At 39.8% G+C, this 21,146-nt stretch overlaps 1 protein-coding gene across 1 annotated transcript in view; it reads right to left on the reverse strand.

Moving 5' to 3' along the window:
- Positions 1-16,073, reverse strand: part of DLGAP2 (DLG associated protein 2) — a 386,067-nt gene extending 369,994 nt beyond the window's left edge. Inside the window, exon 1 of the mRNA XM_074154150.1 lies at positions 16,016-16,073. The gene's annotated coding sequence lies outside the window, so the exon portion shown is untranslated. The remainder of the gene's footprint in view (positions 1-16,015) is intronic.
- Between the last annotated feature and the right edge of the window lie 5,073 nt (positions 16,074-21,146).

A 21,146-nucleotide genomic window follows, 5' to 3' on the forward strand; every position in this document is an offset into this window, starting at 1 on the left:
TCATCAGGAATGACCTCCAGGCAGGCTCAAACAGTGCTTGCAATGGACAAGGAGAAGAGATTATATGATCTGTTCAAAACCTCCTCCAGACCTAGAGGTCTTCTGTGTTTACTTGAATGAGTTAAAATGGAAAAGTACATGAAAAATATGTGGCCATCAAATCAGATAGATACAACCACAATGAAAAAAGGCAGTTTTGTACTGGACTAAACAACACGTCTTTAGGCAGAACTCTTACATATATCACATTCTCCAAAAAGTTGAAGTTATCATAAAATTATTTTATTAAACTATATACAGAATTACAGAATCACAGTTAGTGGCCAATTCCATGAGAAATTGTGCATATAGGCAGATTGTGTTATAAATTAACAGTTACCATCCACAAGGAAGATATCAAATGTACAGAACGTGCTTGTGAAGACACACAGAGAGATGCTACTCAATATTACAGGACAGACTAAATCATGGACAAGCCTTATCATCTAGACACTTCTAGATGTATCTAGAACTTAAGAAATGACAATCCAGGACACTCGGAAAGGAACAATATTTCTCAAAAACAAATCCCTGGCAATAGAAATCAATTGTGTTAGAGAAGACACGCTGCTTGGGGGAGTCTAAAGAGCAACAGCACTGTGGTATAACAACTGCCCTGGCCAGGGTGCAAATAGAAAAGACAGCGAAGTTAAATAAACTGATGCAAATTCCATCCTTAACTTTTTTTTTGTTGTGAATGGGAAATAAAACACAACAACCAAATAATACAAACAACAACAAACTTCCATCTTTGTTTCTGTTGCAAAATGAGCTGATCGTTGGCACTCCCATCCCATCCGACTCATATGTCTTGAGAGACAGAATTCAAGAAGTAACATAACTGTGCACACATGGCCAATGCCAGGAGGCAGCAGAAAGGAACGTAACATCAAAATATTTTACTGCAAGCTGAACCTCTCAGATTCTCCTAGAATGCTCAAGGTTAAGCCTCCGCTAACATCAGATTCCTTGGGTGGGAAAAGAAATATTTATGGTACAGTATTTATACCTTAGTGAAAAGATCCAACAGGAAGGCAACAAAATTCAAGTTAAATAACTACACAGTTCTGTAGGAAGCCATATGTCTTCTAAAATGCCAGCAAAGATGTCAGTGACAGTTAAGGATGTTCTGCAGTTTACTGTTGAGAGCAATTTGTCAATAACTTGCATGATGCTATGCTAAAAGATTTTTTCAGAGAAATCAGCCAAGCATTGCACAATGTCAAATAGCTAAGAATCTGCTAGACCAAAAACTACATTATTCAAATGTAAGTATAGTGAATAACAACATAGAAAGTTTCTTACATGATTAAAAAAAAAAAAAAGAAAGAAAAATTCAGGTAGAGTCATGAACAAAATTAGAAGATAAAAAAAAGCAACAAAACTAGAGAGACAATAATAAGCACATAAAACCCTACAGGGAACTGCAAAACATTAGGCGTGGAAATCAGCAAAATATCTAATAAAGTGATAAAGCTGCCAAATAAAAAAAAAAAAAGGATGAAAAGAACTACCAACAAGGGAGAAGACTGGAGTTATTGACTATGCTGAGTTATGAAAGGCCCTAAGGAAAAGGAAAACACAAAACATCAGAGAATATATCTGTGATGCTCTTGAGTTACAACTCAACAAAATAAAAATAATGAAATGGCATAGGATGTCTTCCACAAGGACTTAAACGATAGAGTTTCAAAAGAAGAAAGATGACTACAGCCTCCCTAGACATAAATTACTTGAGTAAACAAGTCAGAGACGGGGTCTAACAGAAAACAACGAATGCAGCCCAGAAACTATGACTTGTAAACATTTCCAACAGAATAGTATCTTCATGGCTACAAGGTTGAAGTTTTAAAGATATGCACGTTAAGGTCAAAATCTGCCTTTCACTATGAAGGCGAATCTCATGCCAATTAAAAGGACAAGCAATCAAATCTATCTCAGAGTTTACCATTTCTTGAATTTTAATACCAATAATCATAGAATGGTTTGGGTTGGAAGGGACCTTAAAGATCATCTTGTGCCAACCCCACTGCCATGGGCAGGGACACCTCCCACTAGACCAGGTTGCTCAAAGCCCCATCCAGCCTGGCCTTGAGCACCCCCAGGGATGGGGCCTCCACAACTTCCCTGGGTAACCTGTTCCAGTGTCTCACCACCCTCACAGTGAATAATTTCTTCCTAATATCTAATCTAAATCTCCCCTCTTTCAGTTTGAAACCATCACCCCTTGTCCTATCGCTACACTCCCTCATAAAGACGGGAGTGTGTATGTGTGTGTGGAATCATAGAAAGGTTTGGGTTGGAAGGGACCTTCAAAGACCATCTAGGCCAACTCCCCTGCCATGAGCAGAGACATCTTTCACTAGATCTGGTTGCTTACAGCCCCATCCAACCCAGCTTTGAACACTTCCAATGATGGGGCAACCACAACTTCTCTTCTTCCAGTGTCTCACAACTGTCATTGTGAAAAATCTCTTCTTTAAGTCCATTCTAAACCTATCCTCTTTCAGCTTAAAACCATTGTCCCTTACTCTGTCACTACAGGCCTTGGTAAAAAAAAAAAAAAAAAAAAGCTTTCTGTGCTTTCTTATAAGCCCCCTCTATATATTGAATGATGTATGATGCAATCTATTTTATTTCAAGTTAGCACAAGGAATGGAAAGACAACCATACTGAAGGCTTACAATCTGCCCCCTGTGAAAAAAACAAGCAAAATAAAATACTATCGTCTCCTGCAAAACCATCTTCTCTGCCTATGCAGGGGTGCTTTAATTAGCACCTTGAGTTCATAGTTATGAGGAAGCTTGTCTCAGCATGGGAGGCTGCCTCACAAAGCCTCTCTCTCTCTCAAGTGGTAGAAAGCATCTGAAGAGTCCCTGTCAAATCTGATGGCCTGCCTAAAGAAGCTGTCTCCTTTGGGTGATACCAAGACACTTGTGTTTGCACAGACAGAAGAAGATATCTTAAGCACCATCCAACAGCCTATATCTTACTGGACATGAAAGCATTCTGTGCCTTTGAGTAGCACCATTCATCATCATTTTATCCAAAATTTAAGAAGTTTCCAGATCAGATAGATTATCTCATCCCCCGCAGCAATAAGATATTCAGAATACCGCTAAAGAATCTGAAAAGAAAAGCCTACAAATTGGGGTTTTGGTGTCTTCCACCACCACAAGAAAACAAGGATTCGAGCAATGACTTGTATTTCTCTGGATGAACAGCTTTCTTTCATTAGCTCCCTCCCATTCCCATCAATTTCTCTAGAGCATTTTTCAAAGTGACTACCATTAAATAAAGTTATCAACTGAATTTGCTAAACACTTAACACAGCAGGTCTTCAATGAAATAAGCATCATAAATCACAAAGAAAAAGAAAAGTATCTTGCTTAATGTATAGTTCTCTAAAAGCTGCTGAAGTGTGTTTCATGTTACAAATTGAAGCAAAGATGACGGTCTCATTGCCATCCTGCAGCCCAGAGGAAGAGTTCAGAGCAAATTCCCAATAACCCGGGTGCCAGCAATCTCTTCACCACACCAAAACCAAACACACTTCCCCCATCCTAGCTTGACTTTTCCACTCCCCATAAACCACCCCAGAAGCACAGCATAGGCTGTGAACACCATTCACTGAGCCACCTGAACAATTTATCCACAGTTTTAATCTTTGAAAAATCTGACTACCCCTTTCAGCAGCAGTAAGTCATCCTGAAACTGGTTTCACAGAAGGTAGGCTCATTTCTAAAACAGAAGGCGAGCTCGGTAATCGTGCAGGAATTTCATTGTCTCATCAGCGAGTACAAAGTCTGCCTCCTCAACTCAAGCTCCCCGGTTCAACGCACATGCCGACAAGACACAGGGTCCTCAGCGCTGCAGGGGACGCATGGTGTGCCCCTACCAGCGACCTGCCAGGCACAGCAGGGGTGGATGGAAGTCAGCCTCCTCGCCTCCTTTACAGCGTTTGGCAGTCCAGAACATAGAGAGTTCTCATTACTGCACAAAATACTTCAAATTGTGCATTTGTCCAGAAGATGACACTGCACTTTGCAAGATGTAATTTGTTCCATGAAAGGCATATTCTTTATTCTTAGACAGCAGGCTATGCCTTTCCAGCTATGCCCTTGGAAGACAGTGTCATACAAGCACGTTCAAAAGAATCACGGGCAAACAAAATTTTTATTTTCTGCATTAGCTAGCAACAAGTGTACTTCTGCAGTTTAAGATTTTCTTATTTTTGAAGCACTTTATAAACATTATTAAGCATTCACCACTCCCCTCTGAGCTAAGCAAGTATTACCAGCAATAATGTACTAACCATCAGTGCGTACCACCCCACCACTGGGTTAGGAAAATGATTAAAGACCAAAGTAAAAGCCCTTGAAGCTAGAAGATAAGTCTTCAGTGAAAATGAATTAGATACTTCACTGTTCAGATGGTCAAATGAACAATACCTGTCACCAGCCTAATTTGGACAGATACTAATAAAACAAATGTCCTGCTAAAGAGGAAGCTTATAATACAGTGCATTTGTTTACTGTGTCTTCTTACTATTACAGTTTCCATAGAAACAGGAGAGAGTTAGAAAATTTCAGCACTGGGCAACAAATTCTAATGATCTTTTTTAAAGAATCATTATAATATATATTTAGTGCAAATGAAATACATCAGCAAGACTTAGGTATGTGAAACATGGATCACTAGTCCTTATGCAGAGGTGCTCATGACCGTACAGGACTTCTACATCTTCATGGCATCAAGAGGAAGGACACTTCCCTTAACACACATCAGTAACAGACCACACTGTGCTGGCCCTTCCTCTCCAGGCTTTTCAATTTCATATCACTTCCTCTAGCCGCCCTCCAAACAAGCAGGGGAGCAAAAAGTACCAAAGCATTTTCAAACTATACTTCCCTTTCCCTGAAGCTTATGTGATATCTCATCCCTTACATTTATAATCACCTACAGCTTAACCATGATGTAATTTCTTATGCCTTGTGGGCTGATTTCTGTGACTCACAATTTCCAAATATATTTGTGAAGGTGGTTCATGAATTAAACTTCTGTCAGCTGAAGCTTCCAGCATTGTTCTGCCCATGTTCAGTATGGAGGCTCTGGGCTCACAAGAAGTTTTAATGGTACAGTACAGAGGATCAGTCCTCGATTTATAAAGGACATTCAAGAAGGCATTATATAAGGTAAGAAAGACTGCAAATGCCCCCATGGCTTTCTGTCATGCCATCGTTATTCTTTGGTAAGTTTAGGTTTCCTATATATACACACACCACTGAAAATCTTCAGATGATTCATCCCCAGGGTTTGCTGTCAGATGAGCACAGTTGTGAGTTATGCTTCTCGTAGTTTCTCTGGTACTGTACTCTTACCCCTCGCTTCTTCCCTGATTTTATGCTGTCTCCAGATGAGACCTGGGACAGCAGCCTTCATCAACTACAAATTCACACTTCCTCACTTAAGCATTTAACTACCTAAGTCTAGCAAACCAATGTATTTTAATAAAATTAATATAATCTACAAGCGACAACATGCATCTAATCTCACAGAATTACTTTTACATAGGTATACTGAAATATCGCCTTTCTTTATGGTGAAACATCTTCACCTTCTCTGCCCCTTCCCTGCCCCAAAGATCTTTGCCCCAAGAAGGATAAGATAACAGGACAGTTTTTGCTGTTCCTAGGCTCTTCCTCTGCTTTTCCCTGCTTAGCAACATCCCTCCTCTCAGCTGGCAGTTCGGGAGAGGTTCTCTGGAGATACAGCTGGTGTCTTACTCAATGCAGAGTCATACTGAGACGACTAAAGCACATGTGTGGAAGCATTTGCTATGGTTTAATCTTAAGTGCAGAGGGTGCAGCGCTGCCTCTGGTAATATACTTCCACAATAAGCACCACTAACAGCTTTGGGGATCGTATGCATTATTGGCGCAGAAGTGTTTGATATTTCCCATTGTGACAGAAAGGAGACAAGTGGTTAAATTACTGCCTGTTGTGCATGATTGTAGACATTAGCAGCTGTTATTTATAGCGCCTATTATGTTATAGCATCCCAAAAGACAGGAGAACCACGTCATACAGCATTACTACAAATAAAATCATTCTAGCACAGAAAAACCATTTTAAGGATAGAGAATATCACTGTAGTTTATCTTTAAATGGAAAGTATGAACAGCTCAGATGTTTTGATAACAAAATGTATGTTTTAGTACTCCCACCCCACCAGCTAATACAAGAAGAAATAGGAAGGACAAGAAAAACCATACATTAATAAAAGCAGCTGAAAGAAAAAAGGTACGTCTGGAAGAAGCCTCCACCAGTGCGTCAGTGGAAGTGGGATGTCCTTGTCTGGGAAATACACAGCTGGAAGAAAAGAGAGCTCTCATGGTTTTAATTGTGGAGAGGCTTATATATTACATCTTTTAAAATCTGTTATTCAATCCTAAGGAGTTAAATACAAGTCCAGACTACTCCAAATTAAGCAGCAAGCCTTAGAGCAGACAAACATTGTCTGGGCGTCTTATGAAGCTAGAAGGTATCTAACACTGTGAGCATCTTAGATACAGAATTCAATTCCCCATACTCTCCCCATTCTTCTAGTAAAAAGGGGTGGTGGAGGAGTAGGGGGGTGGTGAAGGACAAAATAAAGCAAACAAGTTTCTTGAAATAGTGAATAGGAACTGCAGTCCTTATTTTTTCTAACTTACATTATTTTTGCAAGAAAACTTTTATGACAAAATCCCACATCTCCTGAAAAAAAAAAATATTTTGCCCTTCAAAACCTTGAAGAGTCTCCACAAAACTGGGGATTATGATACAACTGAAGCGAATCTGGGAGAAGAGACTGCTGGTCACTTTCGATGCTGTTGCTTACTCCTCTCAGGACTGGGAGTCTTCCCAGATCACACAATGGTATATTTTTAGGACCTTTAAAAGGTGAGGGAATAGTTTCTTTTGGCCCATGATCAAATTCCTCCAATAGTAATGAAATATCAATGAAATATCAGAAATATCAGTCTACTGTACCCATAGGAAAGCAATGAATCCAAGACTCCTCCAGCATTACGGCTATATTCCTCCAAGAACTATATGAATTCCCTTTGCTCCTCACCACTGACGGGTAGTTGTTCTAGAAAACAGTACTAGCATTTTACCTTACTCGTTGTATAAGTAGAAATGTCTATCTTTTATTTCTCTGCTCACTTACATGCTCTTTAACTCTACCCACACACCGCACTCTGTTGGCCAAGTTGTACATTTTGGCAGTGGACTTCAAAACTGTGTTCCTCCGCAATAGAGTGCCTGTGTATAGCACACTCACACACACATACACACCCCCTCAGTCCACGTGATTTATATACTGCCTGGGCAACCGTTTCACAAATAGATGAAAGCACTAAAAAAATAAAAATCCCAAACTCTGGCATATAGAAATCAGTCATTCTACATACTGCTTTCATTTAGCAATACTTAGTCACGTTACTAACGTGACCAGTTACCAGAGTTGCCTGCAGTTTCCTCTCTTCCCTCGGGAGCTGAGCTGTACTCACCGGGAATGCTTTACAAAACATTTCAGAAATAAAGGTCAAGTAAGCTTTCTTGCAAGGGATGCTTTTTTCTGGAGAGAATTTCCTTCCTACACACCTTCAGCCACCAGGGCTTTTACGATGTTAGACAAAGAGACTACAAACACACATACTTACTTACATTTCCAACTCAGTGAAGCTTAATTCTAGAGGCAGAGTCCTTCTTCAACCTCTGCTCCCCCCCCGCCACGTATGAGGGTGAGACTCTTGTGAAAGTGCTATTTTACAGCTAATGCTTTATATCCAGTCCCGAGAGCACAGGGGCCAGTCAGCACTCGCCTTTCAGGGGAGAATGTTTTATTGGTCTTGGAACATTTAACATGACATCTAAACAACAGTGAAATCTCCTTTTTTTTTTTTGTTTTTGTTTGTTTGTTTTTAAGAATACATAGTTTTGGGTGAAGCACAACTGTGACTTCTCATAACAGTAATAAGAAGGGAAAAACATCTCTCGGGAGGAGCCTTGAGCTCCAAAAAGGGCTTCGTCCTGTGCTAGCAGCCAGCCTGGTCACTGTGCAGAGACTGAAGCACCAGCACAATTGTGCTGTGACCATGCTTTTTACTCCATATGCAGAATGGCACCGAGACCTGCACCAGCTGGAATCTTAAAACAGTTTTATGCTCTCACATATCCAGAGTCTCCTGGCCTGTCCAATTATTTTAAGTGGACTAATATGTATTAATTAAGTCTATACCTGGAAGTCTTGATTCTGAAGTTTGGGAACCTATTGATCTTGAGATAATGGACGTGACTCCTTTGAGGTTTGAGTCTACCCCAAACTGCCTATATTTTTGCGCCACATAGAGACAAGATTTTAGCGGACTAAGCTGCACAGTCCTCGGTAGATACAAATCCAATAAGGCAGTCTTCTGGCTGGTTTGAGACTGAAAGTGCACAGTTCCTTATTCTACCTAGACATCTAGCAGTACTAAGTAGTCTAAAATGACCCAAAGGATGCAAACTAACTTTAGAAGGTAATTTCTTCCACAGCCTGCAGATTTCCTCCTAACATCACTGCAAACTACCTACTTTTCAGTACCAGTTGTGCCTTATCCAGATTCTGAAACCGTTATGGCTATGATCCCTGTACCGCTGATCTTCTGTAGATATGAGAAAAACACTGATGAAAACCAGAGTTTGGGTAATAGGTTCATGTTCACCTTGTAGGCTCTGGAAAGGGGAAGAGAATCCAGAAATCACGAAGTGAAAACCCACCCACTCAGGAATAATAGGAATATTAGGAACAGAAGATTTTGGTATCTTTACTCAAACCTCCTTGTTTTTAACTATTTAAATTATATTCATTCCTACTATCATATCACCTTTCTAGAATTGAACTATTACTAAAGAAAAACAAAAAAAATAAGACTTTTTTTTTTCTTTTAAAGGTCTATAGCCAGTATTAACATACTCATCCAAGTCAACCAAGTCTTCTGGAAGAAGAAAGGTCACAGACTAAAGTATATAAGAGTTTCTGTAGCGTAGAAATGAGACACGAGACATTTGTTAATCAAAGATGATGCCATATTTAGGAAACTGTCACATGTCACATGAGGGAACTGCTACACCCTGCATTCTCTTCTAAACAAACCTAGGGGTGAAAAAAGGTTCATATTTCAAGGTGCCCATCGTCAATACAAGTTAATGAGTTTAAGCTGCAGCAAGGTAATGCATCAGGAAAAGCCTTCAGTGGTGAGGTCAGGGAAGCTTAATAAAAGGCTCGGAAAGGCCACAGAAGCATCTGCCAGGAAAGAGGTCAGTATATCTGATCCTCCTTTGGGCATGGTGTAGGCCTGCTCCCTTCCCATTCCCAACTCTGTGCTAATTTCACTGGTCACTTCTGGCCAAAATAAGAGGAATAGTGGCCTGTCCTAGCGAACCTCGACCTCCTCTTTCGAAGGATGGGCTAATATGAAGCTGTGGCTAGGATTCAGTCACTGGCAAAGGGGCAAAAGAGCATATAGAAGAATATGCTGCTTGCTCACCATACACCCATCTGTACAGCGCCTGCTCCACAGTCCTGACTTTGCTGATATGGTAGTGTCAGTAACGTGGAGGGAAAAAGGAGAGCAGGAATCTCTACGGAAACATGCGAGCCCTAAATTATGTTCTGAATGCATTAGGTGATATCCTTTGTTCCACTCTCAGTCCAGAGCATTTAAATCAGATCTTCTCCAAACTGGATGTTTTCCTCCCCCAGGCTGATGAGGAACTACTCAATTAATTACTGCCAATATTTTTCACAATGCAAGCTATGTCTGACCAGAAGTTCTGTCACACTTTATCACCTCCACCACTGGGTAGTGCCTCACACCCTCTCATCAGTTTACCTTGGCACAGTCCAGTTCAGTTCTCCCTTCTTCATCCTTTACTGGTGATCCTCTGTAGAGTTACAGTAACAGGTATTGCTCATAACAGCTCTAATAACAGGTTTTATTTATTTTTTATTTTGCAAAAGTTGGCATGATATGCCCAGCCAACTCAAAGCCAAACAACCTTGATATCAAGGTATCAGGACTTCCGGATTAACTAGAAGATTAAGAAAAATACTTACTCTTGCTTTATTTTCCCCCCCTCTAATTCCCATTTCCATGGAAACCAGGCTGGAAAGTACCAGCAGGCAGCCTGCAGCTGAACATCTGAATGAGAACGCTCATGTTGAACTCAGCAAGCAGACAGCAGGTGAAGTCTGCAGGAACTGTCTAAAAATCTATAGCTACGTCTTGAAAGTAACAGGACAATCTCAGCTTAAGCAAAGAACTTCCAAAGAGAATGATACATAACCCAAGCGAATATTCTTGTGTTGCACCAGCTGATAATCTTTCTTTTCTATAAAACAAAGGAATAAAATTTATCTCAAAGGCACAAGACAAAAATTCATCACAATTAATTAAGTATTTCAAAATGTTCAGATGGAAGATGACATGCTAGTGAATATAGCAAGTTATTTTTGTAACAGGACTTTGGCTTCTGAACATTGCCCTGTAATTCCTTCTGTGAAATCAAACTGGCTGCTGTACAGTTCATACATATGCACTGCGAGCCCAGTCATTTGGACTGCTCTTCTTACAAACATCCATTGCATTAGAAAAAAAATAATTAACTAGCAGTTAGTAACATACTTGCTAGTTATAAAACACATTGCTTTTGAGCCCAAATCCACACTCCTTTTGTTTTAAAAGCTACTAAAGCAACACAGTTGTAGATATAGTTAAGGCGGGGAGGAAAAGCAATGTTAACTTCTTTATTCAATTTAGTAAAGTTTAATGCAGCAATTCTTTTTAATACCATCTTAGATTTTTCTCCTGTTCAATATTTGCTCTTCGAGCAACAGGAAGAAAAGCAAACAAGCGAAGGATGAAGCATTCCTGTCTTGGGCTATACTTTATCCAATGAAGAGATTGGTTATTATTAAACTCCTGCTTTTGTATCTAAAGCAATTACCACTCTCTCAAGCAGATATTATTCATTCTTTGCAGAGAGCAGAATATTGGTCACACTTTTTTTTTTTTCAATGTACTTTCAGCCAATGCACTGGACAAAAGAAAATGATTCTAACAAGGAATTTAATGTCTTCTGCAAGTTCAATATCAGCACACAAGAGCTGACCTGAAAACGGATGATGAAGAAACTTGAAACAGCATAAATCTTCTTTTTTTTTTTTTTTTAAAAGAGTGTTTCTTAAAGTTTAAAAGAGCTATTTATCAGAATCAAGTCAGCCAGATAGGTACAGCAAAGAGCATCTGCACCTATGTTCTTCACTATCAGAGAGGAAATTCGAGCTTAAAGTACCAAAGAACGAATCAACCCAAGAAGCTGTTAGTGACTATTGATCCATTCCTTCCTTTGGGATCTTCAGTGGAAGAATGAGCCCAAATTTGCAGTCCACAACATATTAAACTCACAGCTATGACGGAAAAGCATAGTACAGAAGCTGTTTGTGCAATTTCCTTTCATGACAGGAAACTAATAATTGTGTATCAAGAGCACAACAGCAACACACAAAGCACACAGCTATCAGCATCTCTGCAGTGCAAGAGTGTCCATTTAACAGCCGCAACAAAGGTAAAAATCTCACAGAGCACCTTCTGTTAATGAGTCCCATTGATAACTCACGTTTTACTGCACCAAGTATATTTGTGCTCACCTTGAGGATCATTTACTATTCTGGATCATGACACAGGGAGCTCTGGGATAAACAAAAATCAAACTCCAAATAATACATTTATCTGGTCTAAGACTGCTTAAACACAGCATACACAAAAGCATAAGCCTTCAGATATATTTCCTCTTTTTATTTACATGCAATTATCTGGAGCTAAACAACCCACATGTAGTGACTGAAGAGCTCTATTTCAAGCATGACTGGAAATAAAAATAAATTTTAAAAACACAAATTTAAATAAAAAGCAACCCACAACACAGAATATTGACTTCTCTGTTTCAAAGCTGCACTCTTACCCTTCAAATTTACTTAGTTTTTTTTAGGAATGCCAAAACATATTTTATTTAATGGCTGTCTTTGTTTCGAGGATAGAAACCAAGTGTATTGCTCATACTGTGTGAGAAACTCTTTAAACCATTATCATAACCAAGACCCACACTAAGGGAGGGGGGAAGGACAGCCTCAGCATCTGCCTAAGGTTTACAGGAATGACGAGGGGGGAATTCTGACTTGGCTGAAGAGTTCCCACTGGCAGGGGATGGATCATTGCTGGGAAATATTTATGAAGAGAATTGGAGCTGGCTGCGTGTTTACACAGAGGGTGGTGGATGTCCATCAAAAGGGGTGGGTTATTTCTCCCAGCTGGAGCTGGAGAAAGGGAGGGTTATAATTCAAGAAATAAGCAAGCTGCTCCCCACCAGGTCATTAGTACCTTCACACTGTTTCCCCTTATGATCTTGTTAGTAACACCTGTACATAGCATGCAACTGCTTTTCTTCCAATTAACTTTACAACTGCTAATGCATCCCAGTTGTTGCTGGCTGCTTAAGTTACAGGAGATAGAAAGAAACTGAGAAGGGACATCAATACACCTCTTATAGTATGTTAGTGGCATATAACAAGGAAATGCAGAACAAAGGTGTCTGGTCTGGGATCTTTTGCTTCCTGAGGCACCGAGTATGTGATAAATACAGGTTCTGTATACCAGCTAACATGATAATGAACATATGTTATGACAGTGCATGACATACAATCTTTTAATTTAATAATCAAAATATATTTATGATTAATGGAAAGCCACAAATAACACTGAAGAAAGGAAACATCATTGTCTATTAGAAAAGCTTAATGCAAGCAACCAACTTGCAGCATTCAGTGTTTTATTTAGAGATTGAGATTTTGTAAATGTGTAACGTGTTTGAAAAATGAATCATTCTTTAACCTTTGAAAAGCCTAATCTTATTAAATACATGTCTTCTTCCAAACTGCATTGCTGTGGAACAGCTGAATTACTTTTTTTATCCTCCCTTTTGAAAGGCTCTGCAGGAGATGTTTTTATAGCCAAGTTACAAGCACTGAAAATAAAAGCTCTTGGTAGAAGTACTAACACTTCTAACTTCCCAGCATCACAAGGGGAAGGTGGTGGGTGCTCCCATCTACCCTTCTTTCCACACACAGCTCTCTTCTCCAGTTTACAAATACAGCATATCGACACTGACAAAAGTGCTGCCACCTCAAACTCATATGCAGTGTAGGGAGGGACAGTGGGGTGCACAATTTTCCAGGTTATGGGCAATCCAGGGGCATACTACTTTTAAGGTTAATTGCATGTATTCCCCAAGAATCAAGGTTAAGTTAGGTCTGAGGGGCAGCCAGAGGAGAGGATGGCCCGGCAGTACTGGCTCCATAGTTCCCAAGGGCTCATTTCTTTCTCTGGGGTGCAGTCCCTGTGCTAACAGCATCAAAGAGGCTGGTCGTGTAGGCACTCTTGAACAAGAAGCCTAAGACCCCCAAGCTGTCCCCTCCTGAACGGGTATAAAAAAGTGGGGAAACTACTACTGTGTCTCTCCCTTTCCCCCATCCCTGCTCCCTACAGCATCTGTGTTCTTTCCCGATGGCTTTGGAGGTCTCATTTTAAGCTTCTTTCTCTCTTTCTTCTCCCATCCCTCCCCCTCAGTCCATCTCTCTTTATCCCTCTTTCCTTTTTATTGGGAACACCTCTTAAGTCTGCACATTGCTAAATTCCTCCAAATGTCAGCAGCTGAACACAGACATAGACCTAAAGCTCATAATCAGGCCATTTCTCTGGGCTCACTTAATGAGAATGGAGCTGGACGAGATTACATATGATGTATACACTTGAATGCAAATAGCACATTCCACATTTACATAAATTTAATGAATGTCATCTTCTTAGTTCGGACTAGTTTATTCATACGTAATCAAAAAAGAAAATGGTTCACCTATCTCTAACAGACTCAAATTCAAAAATTGAGTTGTTCTTTTCCTCCAGAAACGAGCTGAAAAATCCCCAGTGTCCTGTCTGAACTCTTCTTCTCCTCCTTTCTGCCAAGTATTTCACTGAATTTTTTAGAGTTGGAAGGGACCATAAAGATCATCTAGTCCAACTCCCCTGCCGAAGCAGGATTGCCCAGAGCATGTCAGAGCATGTTACTCAGGACTGCATCCAGGTGGGTCTTGAAAATCTCCAGAGAAGGGGACTATTTAAACACCATAAACAGGGGGAAAGGCAAAAATAGAACACAGACATCATTTACTTTGCACCTGCTGGAAACTCCCAACTATATAATAGGTAGGCATAAAAATATTTGCTGTAGCAGTCACACAGAAGCAATAGAAGTTACAGTTATTTTCATACCTAGGTGTGCTCAAGTTGCACAGCAGTTGTTAGGTACCAAAACCTGATAGGATTCCTCTTCAAAAAGCTTAGTTCAAAATTTTCAAAACCAAATTTTACACCAGCAGGCTCCTCCTTTCTCTTATGTCCAAATGAAAGCACTGTTGAAGGCAACTGGTAAATGGTTTTCTTGATATTGATTATAAAAGCATATTTCACCCTCTTTAGATAAATGGTCAGTCTTATTGCCCAACCCCAAGCCATCACTTCAGAAAACACTGGCTTTGATATCTACTTGATACACTTCCGTAGAAGTCAAGAAGAGTTTGGTCATTAAAGGAATCTAGATCAAATTCTTACATTAGAAATAAATTTTAGAAAATCTAATTGGCGCAGGATATTAGCACAGGAGCACACAAACTGGGCTGTGGTCATTATACAGTGTTTCCTTAGTCCAGTTTTCAGGAAAACTTGAAATAATTGTAAAGGCCAAAGTCTTTCTGCAATCTGTTCACTAATTATAAACTTTCAAATTCTTGCTAGAAGAGGTGTGTTATTAACTATCTTACTATAACATACTGCTCCCATGTTCACAGATGAAAATGGAAATGAGATTTTAACTTTCATTCGAGCAGTTGCAGGTAACCAGAAGTCACACTGCAGTTCAACACAGCTGTCAAGTTCTCCATGCAATTACCCTTAGTGCAAACTGTGCCTGAAACACAAGTAATAGCAAGCCAAAGAGCAAATCAGTTTATTTTAGTGGTAGCTAATGGCAGAAGGGAAAATGAAGCCTGAAGAGCTGCAAGCATTCACACATGTTCTATTAATCAAAAATAAGCTGTATTTTTCCTTCTACTTCTCTGAAATTATTCTCCTAAATCAAACTCACAATTGCACATGCAGTCACTTTCACCCCATTTATAAAATTATAGAAATTAGAGAAAGGATTTTAAAACTTATTTTAGAAGAAATTGTTTTTCCTGTAATAAAATAGTGTAAAATTAAATCATCACTTTCTTCTCATCCATGTCATCGTTCTCATCAATTGATTTGTTCTGGTCACAAACATATGACTTTAAGTGTCCTCCTGTACAGTAGTAAGGCATGATTAGTGATACTCCTTCTGGAGATACTCCTCCAGTTTCTGACAAATAAGCATAGGGCAGGAATTTATCTGCAGTCAGAACCACATACAAGACTTGCTGCTTAGCACCTTTGCAAGTCAAGACAACCAGACGGCAGGCTCCAGTATTATACCCCTTTTCTTGCCAAAACTGTAACTTGTTAATTAAACAAGAGACACTCCAGAAGTTCATACAAATACCTTTATAAGCAAGACCTGATACAATATTGCAGAGACCTGTCTCTACAAGAGTATTAGCTCCAGAAAGCTAACAGAATACACAAAATTTTCACTGAAAGCAGATCATTTAAACAAAGTGCTGAAGTAGCCAGTCACTAGAAGAGGACTTCAATGACAGTAAGTAGGAAACAAGACTTCTCTATAATAACTCTTTTGTGTGTGCATTTCTCCAAATCATATTACAATATTAAGTCATTAGAAAAAAGTTTACCTGTGTTCCTGTCAGGTAAAATACAGCAGTGCTTCTGCAGTATGCCAGGCAGAACCTGTTGCAACAAAAAAAAGAAACGTTAATGTAGATATATATTTTAACATCATAGGAAGAAGAGCCAATGACTGCTGGAGCGCATATCTGATCAAGCTTTGTGCTCTCATACTGCATACAAATCAGCTATCGTGCAATGCAAATGTGAACCCCGCTCATTAGCGATGGCGCAGAGAAGAATCTTATAAAATTAGCTGCTTGCTACCTGCCTGTAAAGTCAGTTTCACCCTCTCCCATAGACTACATCATTAAAAAACTGAGTAAAAGAACACAAGACCATAATTAACATGCTCAACTTAAAAAGACAGTATGTTACCAGTCAATGATGCCACTGTTCCTGATTTTGCCGATGTGGCCCTGGGGTCATGAGATCTAGCTTTCCATAAATGGCTCAGGACCAAATTCCAAAGTGCAGCGTTTCCCTCCTCACGGACCCACTTCCAGCAGACAACACAAAACCCCAGAAACTTGAGTAGGAAACCCAAGGGAAGAGGGACAGAGAAGATTCCAAGTTTGTGGTTCACCACATCCAACACGCTGAGATGGCACTGGCAGACAGGGAGAAATGCTGTAGAAGCCTCCAACCACCACTGGCCCTTCCCTAAAGCCAGGACCTCACCCTTCTTCACAATTTTACACATTGAGGTCACCTGTTTTGGTGCAGACAAAACAGGTGGAAGCTTTAAAGCTTTAGTGCTCTTACCAGCAGTAACCTGTGCTTGAAGCACCCAAGACCTTATTTTAATCTGACTTTTAAATCTATAATTTACACCCTCTACAATGCTATTAGCATTGATAAAACTGTAGCTTAAAGTTTAATGGCTTTTCCTTTGTTCTTTCTGAGAAAAAGCCAATTAAAAATCATGCTCTGAGATGGCTTCTTTAAATTTTCTCTTGGACGTCAACATGCACCCTTTGAAATCTGAAAATTAAAAAAAAAAAACCAAACCCAAAAAAACTAAAAAAAACCCAAACCAGTTATTTTGCTGTTTGGCAAAGGGTTAATAGCTGGGGATGAGACAGCTAAGAGTCAGACCATACTGCCCCTGCAGCTGTCCCTGTCCCTCCCTGCGGGACTTTTCCAATACATGCTCCAGTAACCCCAGGGAGATGAACACCTCAGCTTGTGTGTCCTCCAAATTAAAGTCTTAAGAAACTGGCTGCACCACGCTTCTTCCTGAATGCACACGTGCAGAGCCAGAGACATTGCAAAATTTTGCTCTTGTTGCCGTTATAAGCTGAAAAGTCAGCATGCGGTCAGAAAGCTGCCCTGGACAAAAAGCAGCAGCGAGAACTGTCATGGCTAAGAACAGTTTCCCCCTCAACTCCCCTAAACTCTACTGAAGGCAAAACATTTAAATGTAAGCTCTTACACAAAAAAAAACCCCAAACAAACAAACAAAAAAAAAAAGCAAAAAAACCCCCCAAACAAAACAACAACAACAACAAAAAAACAAACCCCAAAACACTTATTCTGGCATAATTCTAAAGTTAAGCTTGTGGATAAAAGGGAAAACAAATTGTGTTTAAGCGTCAGATGTTAGGCACGGGGTAGATCAAGTCGGATCCCCAGAGATATGTCTCACAGTTCCCCCCAACGGCTTACCAAGAAACTGCTTTGTTGCTAACACAAATTATGGTCACATCTGGGGCTTTATCGCATTACCGTACATACATCTTCAAAATGTATTTGACTTGCTAAGTAGCTTATTTTTCTCAAATTCCTTCTATCTCACTCTTTCACACACACATGCACGGGGCTTTTCGTCCTGGTGTAGGTCTGTAACTGATGGTGCTTCTGGAGGGCTCCCAGACCAGTGCTTCCTCCCCTAGACATGGCACAGGACCTCATAGGTCACCCATGGCCACTCTTTAAAGTCCACAAAATTTGAGGGAAGAAAGAAAACCCACGTCAGGTTCACAGCCACCGGCTTCCAAGATGTATGCCGGTCTTTTACTTCAGTCTGTTGCAACCCCATTTAAGCAGCTCCCAGCACCCTGAAGTTGAGGTACTTTACTTGACCCGACGGCTCCCTGCCTACAGAAACACCTCACCAGGAAGCAGACAACCCTGGGGTACATACGTGGGTATCTCCCATCCCCTACTTCCAAACCCCTGTGTTCTCAGCTATATCAGCTAAGTACCATCCTTTCTCATCTCTTTTGGTCTACACAAGACCTTTCAATAAGTAAATGGGCTCCTTAAGTAGAAATCCATCTCCCTTGAAGTGGTCTCAAAAACTAGCCAGTTTGCTTCAGGGAGGACTATTTGAGGGAACAAAGTAGGACTTGAACCAAAGTTTCAGTTTGCCTTACGGCGATTCACAGGCAGCAGGCAGCTTGTATTTTAAGAAGAATCAATAGCATGAATAACAATCTTCTGAAAACCACGCTCGTCATTCTACAGCGTTTCTTAAATTTTAAAATAAAAACCCCAATAATTCTTAGGAGTACAATGTCACGCGTACAAACTATAGCATTTTCCTTATGGCCACAGATATAAATAACAGCACAGTCTTACAGGCATCAAAAGCACAAAAATTAGAAGCAGAGAACAAAGAAATCCTAAAATGAACATAGACAGTCTTTCAAAGCAGTGTAACACAAAGGCTGAATTTTTTAAAAAAACACTGTCTTACTCAGACATAAAGTAACGTTTAGTTCCTAGTGAATCTGTCACATTTTCTTCCCCACATTCACAAACCATGGAGAAGCATTATGAATTTATTATGAGCATCCAGTTAATCAAATTAAGACTGAAATTAAAAGAAGAGACTGAAAAAGCAGGTCTGGAGTAGCAAGACAATTTCAATGGAAAAAAAAAAAACAACTCTAGAACATAATTTTTCCTTCCTGGTAGACGGGATATTGATAAGAGAATAGTGATACTGAAAAGCACAAGCTGGAAGAACATTTATTTGTCCCTTCCCTTTGCTCTCTTAAGTGTTAAGTGGGCAAACAGCATGGCAGAGGCTAAAACAATGCTTCCTTCTCCCCAGCCCTTTAACGTGTTTACCCTGCACAAAGCCAGTTTCTGGCTGGTAGGAGTTTGATATCAACCTCCCACTTACTTATCTACAGCATACAGATTTTTACACTGTACCCATCTCCATGGTATCCAAGAGCCTCTTCACACTGCTCTCCTCCCACTTTCTCCCCACTCTGTTTCTCTCCTCCCTAGGGAAAATGACAGGAGAATTCCTCAGCAGAACTGTCACCTTTCCCTCTACTTGTCTCTCCTTTTCCCTGCTGCTTTCCTTTCATTCATTTGCATGGTGTAATCCCCAGTTTATTCCTTAATATGCCTTATGTCTCAGAGCTTTTTCTTCAACTTCACAGATAATCCCTAGGTTAATATTATTATTATTTCTTATGGTTTGAAACTTTACCTACACGAGTGATTTGAGTGAGAATCTTCACCCAAATCAGATCTTGAGTGATTTCTGCTGTAGAAATCAAAACATGGGAGTAACTGGAGGGATTCACATGCAGGGAAAAAAAAAGCACAGAGAGAATAGAATATTGTTTTAGACATACTTCTTTTTCCTCAGCAAAAGAGAAACAGGTTTCAATTATATTAAACTGATGATTTAACCTTCAGTTGCTTTATAAGCTCTCAGCTGGGAGCTAAGGCATTGCAATACTAAATTAAAACTGGACGCATAGATGCAGAAACAGAATAAATAATACAGCAGGTGGTATGTCCTTAACATCAAGGTGCTTCCCTAGCAGTAGCCAAATTACCTCTGGCCCACAGTACACAGTTAAGCAGTCACATGTAGCAGGAACATAGTCTTTGCCCACGGTGCTGAGCTGAAAGCTTCCTCAAATTCAGTGAAAAATTCTAATCAATGTTGGTGGACATTGATCAGGACCTACTTACATTTGTTTTCGCTACAGCTTGCTGTGCTTAGAGATATATAAATATATAGCTGCTGTAATTAGTATTCAATATTTTAGTTGTAGCTATATGTAATATAGGTATGCACAAAGCTTCTCAGAGCAGCACAGAGCAGTTACATAGCTGTTCACAATTTAGTAAAGCTCATATTTTTATATGTCTGCTTGGAAACTTCATTTTGTAAAAATAAAACATCTGAGTCCTCTGAGTTTTCAGCATGCAATACTTTTTTAGAGTGGCTTAACAAGAACTAGAATTAATTCCTACAAAGTCATTTTAAGCTTGGAAAGTACTAACCTCTAACACAATTAAAAAAAAAAAAAACCAAAACAGAACTTACAGAGAAGTGGAAACATGTGAAGCAACATAATTTCAGTATGGAAAATGCCTCTGTGAAATGGATATCTACTCACTTAAAAGGATCTGCTGCACGAAGATGTTCAGGCCTCTCTATGGTACTGAATGATAAAGATTCTGCTTTCTACTCCACTTATAATTGGACTGCGAAGATGGCCATAGAAAAGTGAGCTGGATACTATTTTCCCTTGTCCATTTACATTTTTTTTCTGCTGAAAATTAAGTCAACTGAAAATTAATGTTTCACAGGTCCGAAATTACAGAACACCCAGCTCAGGATTCTGAGTGCTGTATAGGTGAAATTCAAGGCAGACAGTAACAAGGATTTGTACTGTGGTTTATAACTTCCCAGAAGGAAGGAACCTCAACTTGAATTTCAGGTACCAGGCTGAGATATGGTATTTGTCTCTGCTTTTCAAATCCTAGAAATCCAGTGGTCCCAAAGACTGCAAAGTCAGAATATATCTTTTTGGCCACACCAAGCACACAGGCCGTGCTCGTGGCCCTTGTGCTCGTGTACAGCCTCTTCCAAGGACTGCCTCTGAGATAGCCCCCTATCCTCCTAACCCCCTCCCCCAGAAAACTATTACAATGAGCATGTGAAACATTTTGATTGCAGGAATATGGTAATACTCATAAGAAAATGTGTCAAACACATAGTGGGCCAATATAGATTGATTTATAAAATTTTAGAGAAAACGTTCCCAAATTTGAGCTGCACTTGTGGACCCACCGTTACAAATAAATGGTCCTGGGTCAGAGTCATCCCGTCAAGTGTGCCTTGCATCTTCGGTGAAAGCAGTACTGTACTGGAGAGAA

This window comes from Numenius arquata, chromosome 9, assembly GCF_964106895.1.
Source record: "Numenius arquata chromosome 9, bNumArq3.hap1.1, whole genome shotgun sequence".
In the NCBI taxonomy this organism is placed as follows: Eukaryota; Metazoa; Chordata; class Aves; order Charadriiformes; family Scolopacidae; genus Numenius; species Numenius arquata.